General features: G+C 35.6%; 1 protein-coding gene across 1 annotated transcript in view; it reads left to right on the forward strand.

Annotated features, from left to right (window-relative positions):
• Positions 1–5,559: 5,559 nt before the first annotated feature.
• LOC106056456 (uncharacterized) overlaps positions 5,560–13,022 on the forward strand; it is a 32,366-nt gene continuing 24,903 nt past the window's right edge. Inside the window, exon 1 of the mRNA XM_013213221.2 lies at positions 5,560–6,009. The gene's annotated coding sequence lies outside the window, so the exon portion shown is untranslated. The remainder of the gene's footprint in view (positions 6,010–13,022) is intronic.

Genomic DNA, 13,022 nt, shown 5'->3' on the forward strand with positions numbered 1-13,022 from the left:
TTTTAATATTAAAACTTCTCGGTGATGATATTCTGATAAGTCTCAGAGCTGATATCTATTTTTTTTCATTGTACTTTAAGTTCTTCATTTGTACTTAATCCAAAAAGTTCTTGTAATGTTGCATCCGTTTTTCCTATATCATAATCATCATATGGATAGATTATCCATCAAAGTTTGACCGTATTCAAAGTCTCCTCAAACCTGACGCTGAACATTTGAATAGAAGACGAAAATAAAACTTAAATAGACCGGCGGCGTACAACGGCTTTGTTTGCACAAGAAGCTGAAAAATATATAGGTCACAACTGGGCTTGCGTAGTCAAATGAAAAACTGCACTCATCCTTAATCTTCGAAATCAAATACATTGCAATTATTATCATTATCTCAAATGATCCTCCAGCTTAGATGGTTTCATAGCGTCTTTACTTTGTTGCATAATAGACACATCTTTCCGACCACAGTTAATGCCCGGGCATTCATATCATTTCCATGAGATGATCCATAGTCGCTTCGCGACTGAAGGAGGCCATAGAATAGACACATAGTCAATGAAGATAGGAATGAAGCCAAATTTCAAATGATCAGCTCTTTATTATTTGCATTTCTTGTTGTATTCGGCAATGTTTCGCAAAGACACTATTGAAATATTTAACATCATTTACAAATTTAAAAATTCATTCCAATATCAGTATTGAAATTCAAAGGACTAACTCAGGTACAAATCCTATGTGTATCAATTAATTCCATCAACAGAAATTAAAATGTAAGACTCGACCTGCTTAGCTGAGACCACTTTTGGAATCACTGTTCTAATGCATAATAAATATATGGGCCTTTCGTTAGCTCTGCGTTCTTTCATGTTGGCCACGGCAGTGGCGTAGTTAGCCATGTGTGAGTGGTGTGGGCCGCACTTGTCATCAAGTGGTGAGGAGCATCAAACTAAGGATAAATTTTCTCAATAAAATCAACGCATTGTACATACCTGAACAAAGACAAACTACTGAATTTGAAATGTTTATTAGAAATTAATTTACTTTGCTACTTTTGTTAATTTCCTATATTTTTTCTTAAATTAAACTTAAGTTGACCAGATTTGTGGAAATCTCTGAAGACAATGCACTTTTACACACCCACTTTCTTCTGGGGCACTTTTTTGATACTCCATTCTTCAGTACGCTGGTTACATCTAGATCTAGAGCTTATAAATAAATGCCTTAGACTCTAAGACAAAGTCTAGGTAATTTCTAAGGGTTTGTGAAATTACTATCCACATTCAATCCACTCCAGAGAGCGCATTTGCTCCGAACTAAGTTTAGTTTCAGACCAAATACTTACATGTCTCCAAAAATACAAAACGAACCTATTGTAATATTGAGTGATAATGAAACAAATATTTTTCCATTTTTTTGACAGTTCACCTGACATCATAAAACTGGATCAATTTTTTTCAAATGTTGAGGTTACGTTGTCATGGATACGGGGTACAAATTCTGTAGTCTTTCATTGACATCATCTTAAATCATTATCTGCTAGAACCATTCTCTGAGTTTGGCTGGAATTCGGGATAAAAATGAAATCTATTCAGTAACGGTTTTCAAACCCGGGACACCCGGTTCGGAAACCAGACGCCTTACCACCCAGCCACCGCGCCTCCAATCTTTTTGTTTTGGTTTGGGTTTGACTTTTTTGTTTCTTTTCATTTCCCGTTATTTTCACAAACAACAACTACAACAAATTATTTAATGCGCGTTTCATGTCCCTAACTATGTCTTTAAGTTTAGTTTGACTACACTAGTTGGCTAGAAAAGACTTTCAAATTCATAATGATGTGGCATTCCAGGGGAGGCTAACACGCAATAAAAGTGATATTGAGATATGTAGGGTAGCGGTTCCTAACTTAGCCGTAACAGATTTATGATTATTGTTTTACAAGCTTTTAAAAAGCGTTTTTTCCCTTTGGCGACACACACACACACCACAGACACACAGATAGATACATAGATAGATGCTTTCTTCTTTGCCACAGTTCCTCATTCGAGATCTTGTCTAGCCAGCGGATCATAAGTATCCTCCTCAGGCAGGTATTGATGAATACCTGGATTATTGTTCATGATGCTGATGGTGGTTTACCAGAGACCTGGAGAAGAATTTCAGTACATATATATTGTAGATATTGAACCTGTGATAACATAATCAAATGATTATTTTTATGATACATTATACAAGTACATGATTGTTCGATTAAAGGGATATTATAAATTGAAATGTTTAATTATTTCGTATACAGTAGTTACTTTCGTTCATACATTTCTCTTGTCTATTCATTCAATCATTAAAAAAATTAAAATGATGTAATTGTGAATAGATTTTTTTTCTCCTTCTTGAATGCGTCTTATTGTGCATTTGTAATGTTGACAATGACTAGGATAGTGTCAGAATAATATACAAGTACTTATAAATAGCCATGTAGGCATTCGTTTTAAGAATATTACCAATGTCTGTGGAGTATTTAGACAGAAGGTTTACAGAGACACCTGCGAAATGTTAAGAAACTGAAACAAGCAAAAACTTAATAAACTCCACACTTACATTTTATTACTCTAAAAATTGTAGAAGTTATTTCCCTTTTTGATCTCAAACAAAATAATTAATTAGTAATAAATGTTGTTTTTATATTAATTGATTCGTGTTTTGTTAGGTACATTAATTAAAGAAGAGGTTCAACTTGATGCAGATGGGGCAGATGTTTAATTATGTAAAGGGACTAACCCGTACATATTTAACCGTATCTGTGTCAAAAAAAAAATTACCATGGATTAATTGAATATTTTGTTAATTAAAAAAAAAATCAGGTCTTGTCTATGCCAATGAATAATTGTGCAAAATTTTAGCTTGATCCCCTGTCTCTGCAGCCCCAGCTACAGATTTTGACACACCCATATATATATATGTATGTGTGTGTGTGTGTAATGATTTACAGACGTGAAACTTGAGCTCATTAAGGAAAAGGTTTGTTTGGATCTAGGGTGCAAATTGTTCAAAAACAATTGCAAATACCTACTGATACTTCCTCTTCCGGGTCAGGCGTGATTGCAAATCAATTGGTTGGTAATCTTTGTAATACTTATGACAGCACCAGCGTTTGCTCTGAAGTTAACACACAACTTAGTTCTAGTAGAAAGTACCCAGAAGTACAGAAATGAAAAGATCGTTCCATAGACAAGATAGCTACACCCTAACAAGGTAGTGTGAATCAAGAGTTGTTAAGTCTTTAGAAATCCACTTTTTTCCATTCAATAAAAGAATATTTTCCCATGTTAGAATCACCGTGCACACCAAATTGTTTGTTCAAAGAAGTTAATCAAGTGTGTATGATTCGTTTCTTTTTGTATGGTGTCACGGATTAAAGAAAGATCAAGCGAAAAGAAACAGGAGAATTAAGTGTTTTAGTGCAAAGGGACAGAGTTTTACAGCATAGCTGGCGGGTAGCTTCTTCCTATTATATTAAACGGACTATGCAAATAAGCAGATTGTCATTTTTAATTCAAGAAAAATACAATTTGTAGCACGGGTTTGTGTAAAATATTGCACAGAGTTGAACTTTAAACTTAGCAATTATGCGAAATGAAATTAAAAGGAGTTGACAACATTACATAGCTGACATACTGACAAGAAAAATAAAAGAAATCGATGTTATGTTGATTTTATCAAAAAAGAAAGACAATATTGATTTTGTTTACTGTAATCGATATAATAACGTTAACTTTCAATGGAGCATAAGTGGCTACGGGAACCACTTACAATACCTGACCAAGAGTCTTTCCTCTGTCTTTTTCATTATGGCAGTGTCTTCACGTCTGCATGTCTGTGTTTGTTAGATCACTTTGATAATGTCTTGACGCTTTCTTCAATGTGTCTGTGAGTCCAGTAACTTCATTGTAGTTATTGTTGGCTCTTATTTAAAATAAAAAAAAAACCAAGAAAAACAAACCTATATTGTCACGTTACTGAGACCTTTACTTCATTGCAATGTCTGTAAGGGATAACTTGCTTTAAAAAAAATATTAGTTACTTAGCTCAAAGTTTGCTAATCCAGGGTTGAAGTTGTTCGAAATATATATATATATCTTATCTTATTAAACAGCCTTGTTATACAACCTATAACAGTGGCAACATTCTAGCTACTATTGTAAATATATATATATCTATAATTCAATACTAAAACAGGAAGTTGTCAGGGTAAGTGTACAGTTATATAACTACTAACAGAACTGCTACAGTCTATGTCTATATATTTGGTATGTCATTCAGGAGACAGTCAAATATGGTTGTTTTTAGACAGAACTGAATTTGCATCTTACCCCTCACTTTACAATATCTACATTTGTGTCTTGGAAACCTTACTTACATTATAATTATAAACTATAAGAAAATAAAATTACCGTATTTTTTTAAATTGACTAAAAAGTAGAGTAATTGTAGCTTGTTGGCTGCCTGGTCTAGTTTTATGCTCCCTAGACTGTCGTTTCAATGGTTCCGAGTTCAAACTCTGCCTGTAGCCCCCCCCCCATTCCTGATGAGATGTTTGGGCTAGGATGCAATAATCTTCAAATCTGGAGGAACAAATGAAACGTACAGAATAAAAAAAAACAACAACTCTGATGATCTTCTAAACATCAATAAACAGAAAGAATAGCACTTCACAAACAACTCATTAGAACAGAAACAAATCGATGGCATATCTCGTTAACACGTACACGAAAACATTGTTGGAAAGACAATTCCTTCTCTAGGAAGAAGATAGTTCCTGGTTAATCGAATGTATTAATGCACCTACTCAGGATATCTACAATTCCAATGACAGGCCTATACATTCAGACTTAGAAAACGATGCTCAATATGTATTTATTTATTTCATTCTAGTCCTCTAATGAATCCATGCGAGAAGACCCGATGGCGCAAGTATATTCAAGATATAGATTTTCTAGACATCCAGACCAAATTTTAATTTAATTTTTATTATATTTTGAAAAAGTATAACGGTCAATCCCGAGTTTTCCCAATGTGGCCAATTAGCTAGTAATTCTTTTCCAAAAAGACTGTCAAACTGTCAAATTTTCTAGAAAATCGTTAGAGCCGTTTTCGAATTTCGTGTCTACTTCGGCTTTTCTATTTTAACCTGTGTGTAAATCTAGACATCCACAGTCACACTATTGTTGTGCTGAGAGTACAATGACGAAGATTTGTTCCTTTATCTCCAATTCAATGTCTTGCATACGAGTTGAATACATTCATTGGTCAGGACGATTGACTTATCGGCACTATGTCGGGAATTAAAGGGATCATGTATATTAGTTGTAACTAGTCCAAAAGAACAGAGGAGCGGCGCACTCATAGGCCACCGACAAAAATATATTACCTATCATCGAAAGTCACCAACCTTTGTGACCAAAAATCAATGTTGCCAAAATGAAAATAAGTTCGTCTGCGCGAAGAAAAAAAAAAGTCTTGTCGAACAAGACACCGTTTGATTTCTATCACTGCGTATAGAGGATAGTGTGGATATCTTATGTTATATAAAAGCCGACAGACATTACATAAAAAGTTATGGCCCTTGAAAATCAGACTTTAGCAGACGAGAGCTGAGGGAAAGAAATTATTGCCTAGCACTTGACATTCTGATTTTTTTCCCCTAGCGCTTCAGTTTACTGACAATTTGTTACATAAATTGTGACGACACTCGGCAGATCTCGCGCGCTAGGAGTGTTGAAGAATAGTTCCAGGAACAGAGAGTGCTAATATCTTCATTTTATGGCCACCGACAAACTAACTGGAATGAATGAGGCACACAGAAGAAAGTATTCATGGGTCTGGCTTTGAACACGGGTTTTTTTTTTTAATGCCAGTGTTTTCATGTTCATTCGCACTCTTGTCTTTTAACGGCCTGCTTTTAAATTTTTCACTAGGATGTTTAAAATGCTGGATTGGATAAACTAGAAGAAAACAAAGTAAGATTTTTAAATTTTGTTTTATGCTTTCATTACTCAACTTGTAAGTAGAATGTTAAAATACAAATCTTTGATATATTTTGGTTTTAACTTACTTTTGTCAAAGTTTAGTTTTATTCACAGTTATTTTCAGGGGGGACTGGATGTCGAAATTGGCCCTTGCATTAACTTACAATTTAGATGAGGGCTTCGTTGATTTTCCGTTTTCCGCTTATTCGAACGGCCTTCTTAAGTTCCGAATCTCGCATTCCATCTATGAAAGCATCTGTGATCAGAACATCCAAAAGTTCCTGTGTTGCCGATGGGTAGGCAAGACGGGCGAGACGTTCTACGTCTGCTGCTAATTCCTGTAATGTCTCTCCGCTCTTCTGTTGTCGATTCTTTAATTGCATCCTGAAAACTTCCTGCAGGTGTTCATTTCCGTATCGTAGTTCCATTGTTTTGACCATGGCATCGAAGTCTGTCCGATCCGTCATAGTCTGTAACAATTCGGCTGCCTTTCCTCTGAGTGCCAACATAAGACCAGTTGCTTTCTCTGCTTGGGTATCCCATCTGTTGATTTGCGCCGCCGCCTCGTATTGTAATCGATACACCGACCAAGACACAGAGCCGTCAAACACCGGTGGTTTAATCTTCCCCGTCATTTCAGTCACAGTGGCACCCGCATCTTGTTTCTTTTGCAGCTCCGCCTTCATTTCATTTCGTAATTGTTGAATTTTAGAATCAACATCGTCTACCATCCGCGACCGGAGCTCAGTTATCTCATCTCTTAATTGTTGTTTGTAATCGTCCATATCCTTTCTCAATCCAAACACAACGGATTCTATAGAGCCAAGTTTATTACCTAATTCATTTTTAAGTTCATCCTTCACCAATTTCAGATCTTCCTTTATATGCTCTTTCATCGATTTCCAAATCTCCGCCGTATCGGGTTCTATTTCAAATAAATAGGTGTCCGGATCCTGTTCATCATCTATGATGCTTTGCTTCAGACGCTCCGTGAGCGCCTCTTTGTTGCCGCTTACCTTCAGCTCTCTGCATCTGAGTTCTCGTGTAAGTTCTATCAATGAAAGCTGACCAAGTGTTTTCGTTGACGCCATCCCGTATCTTTCTTACGTTGGCCTACCAAAACTTACGTTGGGTTATCCGAGAAAAAAATGTTGTAACGGTCGTGTACAAAGACCTTGTTCCCACTTTCGTTGAGAATCCCACTTCTGACACCAATTGCTGTAACTCTGCCTACAGCGAGCCCAAAGAACCTCAACGAAAGTAATAGGTAAAAACAGCAATTTAATAATAGACTAATAGTCGGATAACAATTACACATTCGAATAATAACAACACTTGTTTACATCAGCCATCTTTTGACTTCCACACTTATTTCCTGTCTCTGTCCCGTGTCTCCTGGTGCGCAGTCTCACACCTCATGACAACGTGCAATGTAGAGTCATAACAATACATATTCTGAGGTATCTACAGTGCATTATCGTGCTATTAAAAAAAATTTAGTTCAAAAACCGAATCCGCATTCACTGCACTTTATAAATGGAGCCGAGCGACTGGCAGAAATTTGTAACCCCTCTTGTCTACGCTTATGGAATTTGGTGACTGTAGTTTGCTTTAGACTTTATATCGAAAAGTTTTATCGTCAAAAACATCTGCTGGGGGTTTTAAACTATAAAAAAATCTCTATAGATTAAAAAAACAAAGAAACTCAAAACCCCTTTAGCTACGCTCATAGAATTTGGTGACTGCAGTTTGCTTTTCGAATAATATTGAAGAAGGGGGTTTTTAACCTCAAAAGTCTCTGTAGGGGGATTTAAACTCAAAATACCCTTGGCTACGTTTATAGAATTTCTTGAGTGGTTTGCTACTATCTCTTAAAGAGCTTTTTCATGAAAGATGCCTTTCCAAAACAATCTCGATTCTTAAAGACAACCTGCACCCATTAAACCACTGTTATATTAGATCTGAACGAAGTGGTCGTCTCCTTTCCATTAGGACTGGATGGCTGCCTGGTCGTGCGGTTTGCGCGCTGGACTGTGGTTCAGATTTATCGATGGTCCAGGGTTCAAACCCTGCCCGCTCCCATCCCCCGTCGTCCTGCGGGAGGTTTGGACTAGGAAGTAATTATCTTCAACTCTGAAGGAACATCCGAAACATGTAAAACATTTTACAAACAAACAAACATTTTAGGACTAAAACAGAAAGATTTAAAAACTCCTTTATCCCACTTTCGGTCAGAGTGTTACAAGATCAGCTGTCGTCATCGAGAAGTACATAGAAGTCAAATTCATAAAGCGATGGTTGTGAATGTGTATGTGTTTCTGTTATTGTACAGTGTTTACGCTGATGTCAAGTATAGTCAAACTGAATTTCCATTTGATTGGATCAATAAAATTATCTTATCTTATCTTATCTTTAATTATATATTGAAAAATTGAAGAGCTATTGAAAAATCTGACTGTAACAACTTTTCGGCTTGTAAAATTGATGACTAGATGCTAGTGCTAAGTGTTGCCTCCGAACGCTTTCGTTTTATTTACAAAATTAATTTGCAAGTCGTTTTGTGATTAAAATGTGATATGCTCCAGTTTTCTGAATCTCGAATATCTGGGAAAGAAATTATTATGTGTATGTCTATGTATGTGTGTATGTGTGTGTGTGTGTCTACTAAACCGTAAAAGCAATCTTTTTTTGAGAGACAGGTACTTACCTTTCAGGTCACTCTGTTCTCATGAACCACTGGTCACTCTAGAAAGAGGAAAAGTTAACTAAAATAGTACTCTTTCTAAAAGTATTCACTGAATTCTTAAAATTTTGTTATCAACTAGTTTTAGTTTGGTATTGGTCAGCTTAGAACGGATTCAACATAATCTGTAGATCTTCCATTTTGAATGATGAACCAACACAGACAGACAGAGTAAGTTGATATAAGCTTTGTAAAAACAACAATGGCTACAAAAACATGGTGCCAGACTGGTTCAATATTAAACCTTAACTTAAACATTTGGTAAACACTAGTAAATAAAATGTGTTCTTTTCCATTTAGTTTATATAATTGTACGGGTAGGCTATAAAAAGTGTTCTCTCTCTCTGTGACAAAATTTCATTATCTACAGACAACAGTTATTTGCTTTAAGATGCTTTTTGTTATTCTATGCATTAATAACTTTATGTTTGCTTCTTAAACTGCAAGTATAGATGATCAATATGCTCACCAACTACTGAATACTTCCATACTCCTTTTAAAAAGGGACGGGACTGTTTATGATTTACATCAGATTTATACCTGCCACAAAAATACGTTTAGTCAATAAACACATAGAGTTCATAAGTTCATATATTTCTTTTATAACCCATTACAGTGCATACCTGATTTATGGCGTTCTACAATTTATAGCAGTTCTACTTAACCTATGGTCCCAAATGTCTAGAGATTCTACAAATATTGATAGAGTGATATTTATTGTTTGGAGAAATAACGTAGCGATGTATGTAATCATCATTATCATATCAACATCATCTTCAACATCATCATCTGTCCCTTGGCTTATGTCTTAAGGGTACTGTGACAGTTCGGAAAACCAAATTCCTCCACTCCTTCCGGTCAGCAGAATATCAAGAGAAAGTCCGGCCCATTCTTTCACGTTGTCCAGAGAGATTGTCTTTCTTTGTGCTACAGCTACTGTACCTTTAGAGAAATTGTTCACAATAAGTCGTGTCTTACAGACCGGACCAGCTTAACTTTCGTCTTTTCACAGTATTGAAGAGTTCTTCCTTTTGGACAGCCAAAACGTTGACGTACAAAGTAAAAACTCATTTGTTTGTATTCCCTGGATACCGATAGCCAGAAGGTTTCTGTTGTATTTACTCCGAAATTCTTTTAGATTCAGCATCGAATGAGTTATCTATTGTACGAGAATTAAGTGTTCTGTCTTCTTATAATTAATTTTGAAATGGCTTTTTACAGAGAATAGAAAGATAATTCTCTAAGTATTATATATTGTTTATTGAAGTTTTTTTTTCACACTAACCGATCAATTACTATACTGGGATACATCTATTTTTACTGACAAAACTGTGGATTTAAATCGCCCTGATCTGCACTTTATTGACAAAAAGAAAAAACCCGCTACCATCATTGGCATCGCCGTACCACTATCCCTTAATATAAGGAAAACTGAAATGGAAAAACATATAAGATATGGGAACCTAAGTTTGGGGATTAGGCGTTTATATCTAAAATAAAAATATACCCCCTTGTTACATCAACCGGGGGATAATTACTACTGACCTCAGAGATACCTTCAAGGCCCTTAACATTCATAAGAAGATTCTCTTTGCTTGCCAGAAGGCGGTACTGCTGCAGACCTGCCAAATCACTAGGAAATTTCCAAGTAAGAACTGGTAAAGAGACTACAATGAATTATGTTTCCCTTTAACGAATCTCGACCCTGGGAGCGACAGAGAATGAATACTCGTTCGTTTCTGACATAACAATAATAATGATGGAAAGGAAAACATTTTCAATGATAAATTTAAAAGTGCAAATTGGCTAACTTAGGTTGTTGACTTCTTGCCCACAAACACATATTTTTGACTGATACCTCTTGCCTACAACTACATATTGCTGACTGATACAGCTTGGAGTGAGCTTGCCTACAAACACATATTGCTGACTGATACAGCTTGCCTACAAACACATTTTTTTGACTGCTACTGCCTGCTTTAAAAACACATTGTTGACTGATACTGCTTGCTTTAAAAACACATTGTTGACTGATACAGCTTGCTTTAAAAACACATTGTTGACTGCTACTGCCTGCTTTAAAAACACATTGTTGACTGATACTGCTTACATATAACTAAAAACGCGTTGGTGACTGAAACTGATTGCCTACAAACACAATCTAGTCCAGTAAAACTTAGCACACGCAGACACGCGCTAACACATGTGTATGCAACGATCATAAGTTATTTTACAAGTACATGTCCTTTTACCTCATTTGATAAAATACTCATAATGGTCGCAAGTGTTGTAACCTCCCCCCCCCCCTCTCACTCTGCCATGTCCTGATTGTCTGTGATTGACACAGTCGTCTTAATGATAACATAGAAATGTAGACTCGTCTGTCACGTGGTATGTCTAAGTGCTTATGTTCCTGTATGCATGTAGGTGTGAGGGTGTTTGTAAGCGAGGAAGTCAGTCTGTCCTGTTTACAAAGCTTATATTAACTCACTCTGTCTGTCCGTCTGCCTGTTTGTTTGATGTGTGGTAAAAAGTTTGAACATGATTTTTTTTTCCCCATTTCCCATTCTCGGATCAAGTGAAAACTTTGCACAATTATTAATTAAACCTGACAAGACATGATTAAATAAAAAAAACTATTAGTTAATTAGATGTTGGTGATTAATTATATTGTTTGAATTCAAAATAAGGGGAATTAATGCTAATAATGAGAAAAGTATATGTATCTCTATCTAATATCTAATATCTATATCTATATATCTATATATCTATATATATATATATATATGGATTTAGTCCTCTTATTACGTTTTGACACATTTTTTCTCGCACTTCCTTTTTTCGATCAAGTTGAAATTTTGCATAATTATTCATAGTCGATAACAATACACGAATCATTCCAAAAATTAACCAATTAGTTAATCATTTAGTACTAATTAATTCAAAAAAAAAAAAATACAGCAGAAAGAGAGATAAAACCCATAATTTTCAGATAAATGGCAGTAATAAGCGGTGCCTTCCCTTAGATAGGCTTTATTTAAAGAAAATAATGTTTTTTCTATTGCTTGTCTTAAATTTAAAATAACACGAAAATTTATCGTACAAATATATACAGCTCGTTATTAGCTGAGTTACTACTGTGTGCGACTAAACGAATCAACTAATCGGATTGTTTTTACCAGCTGAAAAACTGTCAGCGGACCCTTTTAAGTGAACTACTCTAGTACTGACTTAGGCTTTTAGTTTAATAATACTTGTATACTAATAACAATGTATTATTCACATTTACCACTCCCGATCTAAGCTTTACTTGAGCTAGAGTATAAACTCAAATGTACACAGATCTGTGGTAGTGAGGAGAACCTAATCATTATGATACTTACTGCATTGTTCATGACTTTGGAAACGGGTTAGTGTTATTTTTAAAAAATATTTTTTCCAGTTAAATAATTGAATGGCTAAAATAAATCGTTGGAAACTTAATGCACTAAAACGTAGAGATTGAAATATATCTATTGAAACAAAAATAAAGCTACTAGCACAACAATTATCATCAAAATGTATGCATTGTGTTTTGTCATATAGAAGAGATCTTAGCTGTTAGACTAGAAGCGTAGGGTTTCAGGGTTTGAGTCCAAGAATATTTGTTAATATTTTAATATGGGGCATTGAGATGTTGCTAAGGAATAGTAACTTGACATGTGCGATTAAAACATAAAAATTTTCTTATAGCTCTGGTTAGAATGCCTTGTGAGCTTGACCTTCGGCCTCACTGGGAAGGAGGAACCCAGATGTGGCTCAATGAGTTGTATCTCACGATAACTGATGTGATTAAATGATCATCTAGTTGATGGGGAACCTCAGGACAGACGGGTGGGTGAGAAGCCAGCTCTTGTTTCAGGCATTTAGGTAAATCCTTCCCTTTGATCAAAGAGTTCAATGAAGTAACAAGGCCGAAAGATGACTTGCTAACGTAAACTAATGACACAGGTGACTGAGGTAAACTTTTGACAGAAGTTAACTATTGACAGATATAAACTATTAAGTGGTTAACTATTGACATATTTAAACTCTTTACATATTTAAACTCTTGACAGAGGCCAACTACTGACAGAGGTAACCTACTGACAGAGGCCAACTACTGACAGAGGTAACCTACTGACAGAGGCCAACTACTGACAGAGGTAACCTACTGACAGAGGCCAACTACTGACAGAGGTAACCTACTGTCAGAGGCCAACTACTGACAGAGGTAACCTAC

This window comes from Biomphalaria glabrata, chromosome 6, assembly GCF_947242115.1.
Source record: "Biomphalaria glabrata chromosome 6, xgBioGlab47.1, whole genome shotgun sequence".
In the NCBI taxonomy this organism is placed as follows: Eukaryota; Metazoa; Mollusca; class Gastropoda; family Planorbidae; genus Biomphalaria; species Biomphalaria glabrata.